Source organism: Sprattus sprattus, assembly GCF_963457725.1.
Source record: "Sprattus sprattus genome assembly, chromosome: 2".
NCBI classification, from domain to species: Eukaryota; Metazoa; Chordata; class Actinopteri; order Clupeiformes; family Clupeidae; genus Sprattus; species Sprattus sprattus.
Window position 1 is genome coordinate 29,226,383 of NC_137921.1, and position 9,633 is coordinate 29,236,015.

The window sequence follows — 9,633 nt, forward strand, 5'->3', positions numbered from 1 at the left end:
ACATGCATGAGTGTGCCTGTGTGTGTATGTGTCAGTGTGTGTGTTGTGAGTGTGTGAGTGTGTGTGTGTGTGTGTGTGTGTGTGTGTGTGTGTGTGTGTGTGTGTGTGTGTGTGTGTGTGTGTGTGTGTGTGTGTGTGGGTGCTGCAGTGAGCTAAGCCCTTGTAAGGTGCCTTGTGTTTTTCATTCTCCCCCCCACCTGCCTATAATCTGTCTATATTATCTCTCCACTCAACTCCATGCTGTTTATGCAACAGTTGGTGTCCACAGAGCCAGCTAAGTGCTACAGCTCATCATTTCAACCATGACTGCCATGCTGACATCAGCCCTCGGGGAAAGAAAAAATATTCACTTCATGTATTTGCAATTAAGCAAATGGGATTTGGGGATAGGTATACGCCTGATCTTGCTCTGTCAACACACGGAAAATAAACCCTCCCTGATGTTTCATCAAGTGTAGGTGTATTGTTCATAAGGGAGTGATGTGTGGAGAAATGAAGCAAGTTGTGTAAAATCAGTAGCAGTAACCATTAGGCCAATGAGACAATTTTAATACAGGGTCTCATTTCCACTGCATAGAGCAGGTGATGAGAGTCAACCAGTGTTTATGATTATGTGATTGTTTACTTCAGAGAAGGGAGGCACAGACATACATATGCACTTTCAAACACACACACACACACATACACACACACAAACACACACATACACACACACACACACACACACACACACACACACACACACACACACACACACACACACACACACACACACACAAACACACAAACACACTCACACACACACACACACACACACACAAATGCCTAAAAACACTATTTCCCATCAAATGTGTTTCTGGGATTTTCTGTTGACAATCAGTCAGTCCCTGGGGGGGGGGGGGGGGGGGGGGGTCAGAAGCCGTAATTGATGTGAGTGAGTATCAGTGTCGTTATATTGCCCCCGCAGTGTGTGTGAACCCACGGCACTCTGTGAGAGGAGGGTCCTGTCTGTCACAACATAAAAACACATTCAGATGGACGTGCCTGTTATTGTGCATTGGTAATTTATGCAAAGCAATGCTGCGTGGGTGGGGACTGTATGCAAACGGGTTACCGATGCGATGCACACATGCTGAATGGTGTTGCCAATGAAAATAAAACAAGGGTAAGTTCATGGTAGTGTATGTGTGTGTGTGTGTGTGTGTGTTTGTGTGTGTGTTTCTGTGTGTGTGTGTCTGTGTGTGTGTGTGTGTGTGTGTGTGTGTGTGTAAATGTGCATATGTATATGAGTAAATGTGTGTGGAAGTGGAAATCTTTAGACAGTTGTACAAACAGTCCTTGCAAAAATCCTCATCTTGAAAGGATATTGCGTGAGGAGTTTCGAGTGGGAGTTTGCTTTTAGGTGTTGCATATACATGTAATTACTGAATTTTCTGGCATCCATTGTTATACCATAATTGTATGACTAAGTGTCAAACCGTACATTGCTGTTGAACATGTATTGGTGTACAACAACTTGTTGCTTTCTGCAAATGTTTTTTTTTTTAAAAAACATGTTGACACCCCCTCCCACACACTCAAATTCCCATCGAAACAAACAGAGTGTATGCCTCCAGTAACATTTAACACATGGCATGACTTGAGACTTTAAATAAACTGTTGACAGCCAGTCACGGTATTAGCTAATCCACAAATGTTACACGGGGGAGAATCTTCTCTGACAGATGAGGAGTCCTCATTTGGGAGAAGTCATTTATGCCGTGGGGAGGGGAAAAAAACCATCAGCAGCAACTGTGATTTACAGTCTAAAATGCTCAACTGCCAATTGTTATTCTGCAAGACTCATAAAGAACTGTCACCCGCAAGTCTGAGAGAAGAATCCTTAGTGACAACCCAGGAACTGCAATCATGTGATGAGTCTGTTTCTATGGCAACAAAGTCTTCCTTTTGCTAACAGAGGCCAAGCCTTTTTAAAATTCAGCTGACGCACGGGTCAACAAATAGGGGAGGTTTTACTTTCTGCATCGACTTGCAGCTGAACCTAGTCCTAGACTCTTTCTCTGTCATCCCTGACAGACACCTGACAGAGAAACAAGGAACAGTGCCAGAACCAAAGAGTTTACTTCTCCAATGCACAGCCATTCTAGCTGAGCCCTGTACAATGTGAAGTGGAGCTAAAAGTGCTGTTTTGATTATTCCTCACTTGGTGTGAAAGTAGGAATAAACATGCACATTTACTTTTGATATTTGGACTTGTCATTCTCTTCCTGTCTCTCTCTCCCCCTCTCTCTCTCCCTCTCTCCCTCTTTCTCTCCCCCTCTGTCTCTTTCTCACTCCCTCTATACTGATATTGACATTCACTAATATATTCTTTTATAATTCATTTGTTGAAGTTTCACGTGGTGAATGCTGCAAACATCCTAACCATTGGTTGTTTCAGGTTTACATTATAGGACGCTCTCATAGCATTGCGTGTTTTGATGAATCTAGAGCGGATGCAGTTCTGCCCTGGCCCTGTTTCGACCCATAAGCTAACTGCTACGTGGTTCTGCTGGCAGGAGTTTGCAGTTCCATGAAAATGATCGTAGTTCAATTTGAAAAAGGCTCCTGTTTAACACGGGTGTATTCTCTTTCTGAAACTCGCTTTAATAGGTCTGGCCTCCCCCCCCCCCACCCTGGTTCTTGCTCTGTAGTTTAGGGGGCTCATTTAAAATGCTCCTCAGGTGTTCGCAAATCAGCAAAAACTTGGCTGACATTTTACTTTTAAAAACCTGACGAATTATCCTCCTATGTGTCATTTGCCTTTCATACAAAATGTGTCTTTGTGCGGCATGAGAATGGAGTCAGCGGCTGCCTAGCATGGACACACGGAAAAAAAATATCCATAATTCTTGGCTTCATCAGAAATGCAATTTGCACAATAATGCCATATTGTAAATCAACTGCAGGCCTCATTCACTGAATGAAATGGCAGTGAACAAAAAGAGAGATGCATAGGCGGTGCCTTTCCCTGGCAGTCCCATGAAAACCAGCGGCTATAATTGCCTGTAAAACATGGAGCACTGCCGAGGCGCTGGAGGAATGGGCTCCGATCACATGAAATTGGAAGGAATTGTGGGCCAATTGCTCTCAAGTGATCCCAATGTATTGCCAAAGCCATTTGCAGGGGTTTAGTAATTGAGAGTGTGGGGCACAGCCAAGGGTCAGAGACATGGAGACAGAGGGACAGGCTGGGTGATGTATTTTGCCACAGGGACACCAGCGTCTTTAAATCAAATATGAGTAACTGCAGATCCAAAAGGCCTCTTACATAAACCACACTGTTGCAGCTCTGACCAATAAAGAAGACATTTTCAAAATGGTGGGACCAAGTTCTAACAAAGTCAAATTAAGTTAGAGAGGTGCAACGACCTGTTAGGTGAGAGGATATTATAAACTGCCAAGTCAAGTCAACCTTATTTGTATAACACATTTGAAAACAATAGGAATTGTACTAAAGTGCTTTCCAGTCAAGGTAAATAGAATAAACAACTAAAACAAACAAAAGGAATACAAATGAAAAGAATAGAAGAGAAAATAAGCATATAAATAAGCATACAAATAAAACACTAAAAATCTAAATAGAAAAGCTAAATTAAAAGATAAATATATATATACAGCCGCGGAAAAAATTAAGAGACCACTTCAAAATTATCAGTTTCTCTGGTTTTACTATTTATTGGTATGTGTTAAAGTAAAATGTACATTTTAGATTTATTCTATAACCTACTGGCAACATTCCTACCAAATTTCAAATAAAAATATTGTCATTTAGATCATTTATTTGCAGAAAAATGACAATTGGTCAAAATAGCAAAAAAGATGCAGTGTCTTCAGATCTCGAATAATGCAAAGAAAACAGGCTCATATTCATTTTTAAACTACACAATACTAATGCGTTAACTTAGGAAGAGTTCAGAAATCAATATTTGGTGGAATAACCTTGATTTAAAATTACAACTTTCATGTGTCTTGGCATGCTCTCCACCAGTCTTTCACATTGCCGTTGGGTGACTTTATGCTACTCCTGGTGCAAGAATTCAAGCAGCTCGGCTTCTTTTCAAGGCTTGTGACCATCCATCTTCCTCTTGATCACATTTCAGAGTTTTTTTTATGGGATTCAGGTCTCGAAATTGGGCTGGCCATGACAGGGTCCTGATCTGGTGATACTCCATCCACACCTTTACTGGCCTGGCTGTGTGGCATGGAGCATTGCCCTGCTGGAAAAAACACTTCTCAGAGTTGGGGAACATTGTCAGAGCAAAAGGAAGCAAGTTTTTCTTCCGGGACAACGTTGTACTTTGCCTGACTGAGGTTTGTAAAAGACCATAAGGATTGAACCAAAGCGGACTGGAGGGTCTCCTAGTTCGTCTTCTCTGATGAGTCCAATTTTCAGCTTTGCCCAACACATGGTCGTCTGATGGTTAGACGGAGACCTGGAGAGGCCTACAAGCCACAGAGTCTTGCACCTACTGTGAAATTGGACTCATCAGAGAAGACGAACTAGGAGACCCTCCAGTCGGCTTTGGTTCAATCCTTATGGTCTTTTACAAACCTCAGCCAGGCAAAGTACAACGTTGTCCCGGAAGAAAAACTTGCTTCCTTTTGCTCTGACAATGTTCCCCAACTCTGAGAAGTGTTTTTTCCAGCAGGGCAATGCTCCATGCCACACAGCCAGGCCAGTAAAGGTGTGGATGGAGTATCACCAGATCAGGACCCTGTCATGGCCAGCCCAATTTCGAGACCTGAATCCCATAAAAAAACTCTGAAATGTGATCAAGAGGAAGATGGATGGTCACAAGCCATGAAAAGAAGCCGAGCTGCTTGAATTCTTGCGCCAGGAGTAGCATAAAGTCACCCAACGGCAATGTGAAAGACTGGTGGAGAGCATGCCAAGACACATGAAAGTTGTGATTTTAAATCAAGGTTATTCCACCAAATATTGATTTCTGAACTCTTCCTAAGTTAAAGCATTAGTATTGTGTAGTTTAAAAATGAATATGAGCTTGTTTTCTTTGCATTATTCGAGATCTGAAGACACTGCATCTTTTTTGCTATTTTGACCAATTGTCATGTTTCTGCAAATAAATGATCTAAATGACAATATTTTTATTTGAAATTTGGTAGGAATGTTGCCAGTAGGTTATAGAATAAAACAAAAATGTACATTTTACTTTAACACATACCAATAAATAGTAAAACCAGATAAACTGATCATTTTGAAGTGGTCTCTTAATTTTTTCCGCGGCTGTATATATACAGTACTGTGCAAAAGTTTTAGGCAGGTGTGAAAAAATGCTGTAAACTAAGAATGCTTTCAAAAATGGAAGTGTTAACAGTTTATTTTCATCAATTCTTCATAAATTAACAAAATGCAGTGAAGGAACAGAAGAAAATTCTAAATTAAATCAATATTTGGTGTGAACACCCTTTGCCTTCAAAATAGCATCAATTCTTCCAGATACACTTGCGCACAGTTTTTGAAGGAACTCGGCTGGTAAATTGTTCCAAACATCTAGGAGAACTAACCACAGATCTTCTATGGATGTAGGCTTCCTAAAATTCTCCTGTCTCTTCATGTAAACCAGTGGCGGTCCGTGCATTTCACGACTAGGCCTTCAGCGATGTCCTACACGATGTTAAACTGAGTGAATCCACCTCCTAATACCATCATTATGACGCCATGGCTCTCGAACCAGTATATTTTATACAGAAAGGCAGTATAAGTGAGCATTGCATCACCTTAACATAGTCGAGTACAACAGACTTTATTAATATTTCTGGAGCATTTCAAATCAATACACCCGTATTAACAATACATTAAGAGTAGTAAACTCTAAGTTATATGATCGCTTGGATATTACTGTCACAACTTAAAAATAAAAGGCGATTTTCAGGGATTAGTCTACAAAGTTTTATTAAGTCCACCAAAAGTAGCCTATGTGACTCAATGTGAGGTTTAACAAGTTTAACAAGTAACATCGCATTGTCCCACCTGCAAAGCAGTTTCATTAAACTTCCCATCCTCACGATATCCAGTTTTTCTTGAAAGTTCCGTCTTGAAAATGGCGTTGTAATTGTATCAAAAACTGGAATTATCAAGTTTGTGTAAACTAATTTATTTGAGTTGGTTAATGTAATTATATTTAGTCTTACCAATTGAAACAACTAGAAGAATAAGCATTGAAACCGATGTACGTCGTTTTAGCCAGCTAAACTGAGCACTGAAGCACTGCACCGGTCTGCCTCAGTATCCAATCAAAGGACGTTTACGTGTCACGTTCAACGCGAGGAAAGAAATCTTCCGGGCCTTCTAGAAGGCCCAGTGTCGCCAACTCGAAATCTGATTGGTTGTCACAACTGTCTGTTTCAGTTCATTCAACTTAAATGAACTGAAACAGCAAGTTGTGATAGCCAATCAGATGTACACGGGCCTTCAATGTGAATTCTGAAGGCCTCAGGGAAGATTTCTGTTCTCTGGGAAGATTTCAAGGAGCGTGGCAACACATGATAGCGGAAATATGATTGGATGAAAGCTCTAACATAAATGAACAACGCTGGAAGCATGAAATGAAGATAATGGACTATGGGGAATCATTTAATACATATTTATGAAAAGAAAATATTAAAATTAAATTTATTTTATTACATTTATTTTCTGATGATGTTTAGGCCAGCAGAGAAGGCCTTGAAGGCCCTGACGGACCGCCACTGATGTAAACCCAGACAGACTCGATGATGTAGAGATCAGGGCTCTGTGGGGGTCATACCATCACTTGCAGGACTCTCTGTTCTTCTTTAAGCTGATGATAGTTGTTAATGACATTGGCTGTATGTTTGGGGTTATGTTCCTGCTGCAGAATACATTTGGTGCCAATCATACGCCTCCCTGATGGTATTGCATGATGGATTAGTATCTGCCTGTATTTCTCAGCATTGAGGACACTATTCATCCTGACCAAATCTCCAACTCCACATGCAGAAATGCAGCCCCAAACTGGAAAGGAACCTCTACCATGCTTCACTGTTGCCTGCAGACTCTCATTATTGTACCTCTCTCCAGCCCTTCGGCGAACAAACTGCCTTCTTCTACAGCCAAATATTTCTAATTTTGACTCATCAGTCCAGAGAACCTTCTGCCATGTTTCTGCACCCCAGTTTCTATGTTTTCGTGCTTAATTCAGTCACTTGGCCTTGTTTCCTTGTCGGGGTAGAGCTTTTTGGCTGCAACTCTTCCATGAAGACCACTTCTGGCCAGACTTCCCCGGATAGTAAATGTCTGTACCTGGGTACCACTGGTTTCTGCCAGTTCTGAGCTGATGCCACTGCTTGAAATCTTCTGATTTCAAAGGTAAATAGGCTTGATGTGTTTTTCATCAGCTGCATTAAGTTTCCTTGGCTGACCACTGCGTCTACGATCCTCAACGTCTTCTTCAAAAGAGCTTGAACTGCACATTTTGAAACCCCTGTCTGCTTTGAAATCTTTGTCTGGGAGAGACCCTGCTGATGCAGTATAACTACGTTGTGTCTTGTTGCTGTGCTCAGTCTTACCATGTAAATGGATAAAAAATAAACATTTATTGTTTACATTTTTCAAAGCATTCTTAGTTCATAGCATTTTTTCACACCTGCCTATATATATATAGATATATGAGTAAAAGAAATAAAAACAAATATGAGAGATAAGCAAACAAAATCCAAAATTGTAAACTAAAAAAATGATAGAATAAAACACAATAAAAGACTAACGAGTTAGGAGTAGACTTGACCATAGAACCTAAGTCTGAATGAAGAGCACAAAACACAAACTAAGACTGGACAACAAATTTGCAAAAAAAGACCACGCCACATGGAATTACAATAGTCTAGTCTGGAAGATATAAGGGCCATTCTACCGAATTCGTGTAAAGTGCGGTCCCTCAACAATAAAAACTAAGTATTTAGGCATAGATATTTACTAAGAAAATGTTATGGTCTACATAAACCCAATGCATTAAATGAGATAGTTATAAGCTAAATATATACAAAATCATCATTTATAGGGTACTTTCTATTGGGAAGTAGCTGTCCCCAACCCTGACATCTAAATTTCAATTCCTGTAAATAACACTTTTCAATTTTTTTAGATTTTTTTCAATGATCTAATTTCAAAGATCTTTATGATTGGGTTTAAACAGAACTTGCAATATTAACATGTATTCTGGGTTTAATTTTTAAATAAACTATACTCAAAAAATCATGTCCCCAGTTTTCATGTCACTACCGAAACACAAGAGTTTTAGTCCCTTGGCTGAGCCTGTGTTTTAGCCACGACCCTTCATTTTTGACCATGCAGTGACACTGCATCCCTGTCCCTCATGGTTGAATGGTAAGTAGCTAAATCCCATAGTTTTGATATAAATGTCGACGTGTAACCTTAACTGTCCCTACCGAACACATATTCTCTTCAATTTAGTAAACTTTTTGGGGGTTTTATGCAAAGTATAACGTTTTTATGTGTGTCCACCTCTTCAAAGACGTGAATACTAGCCATGTGTTTGCTACCATTCTTTAGTTATGCTCAAAGTTAGCTAGAATTGTCACTACCGAAACAGTCACTACCGAAACATATGGTAGTGACATAATGATTTCGGTAGTGACAAAATGAAATGGTAAGTAGCTCAATCCCATAGTTTTTAAATAAATGTGTTGTGTGGACTAAAGGGCGGCCAAGAGCACCTTTTGGAAGATTTTGGGGGAGAAATGAACATCCATCCACTACCGAAACAGTGCAAAACTACCGAAACACTGGGTTTTGTAAAAAAATAAGTATATTGAGTAATCAACTAAAATGTTATGATACTGATTGGATAAATGTATGTTCAATTTCATCAATCAACAACTCTGGAATCAATATGATCAGTATTTTGCGTTTTACAAAGAAATATTGCACTTAGGTTTTGATGAATTGTATACATTGAACTTGAAAATTTGGTAAAAATTTCATTGTGAAAAACTTCAAGAAATATTTGTAAAAATACTCTTCAGAGAAGGGAAGGAAACACAATCTGAACAGGTCAATAATAATACTTTTTTATTATAGTAAATGTGATGTTTCGGTAGTGACAATTTTTGGAAGAGGTAAAACATTCCAATACATTCTGAAAATACAATATACAAATTGACAGTTCTTTTACTAAATATGTATACTTTAGATATGGTGCAATATACACATGGACAAAGTTTTGGGAATAAAACATAAAACAATTCAAAATATTTACGACCTGACTTTGCACCAATTCGGTAGAATGGCCCATAAAAGCATGGACAACCTTCTCACAACTTTTAGGGGACAAGAAATTCTACACTTTAGCTGAGTCAAATAACACCCCAAGGTTTTTTATGACCTAAGGTTTTTGGTATGGTTCAATTGGACCAAGCACAGTGCTAATGTCTGCCTTGACGGTTTATTCTCATTCAGGTTCAAGAACCTATTAACAGTCCATAACTTATATCTTCTAGGCCAGTGGTTCTCAACCTTTTTTCAGTAATGTACCCCCTGTGAAATATTTTTTTCAGCCAAGTACCCCCTAACCAGCGCAAAGCATTTTTGAT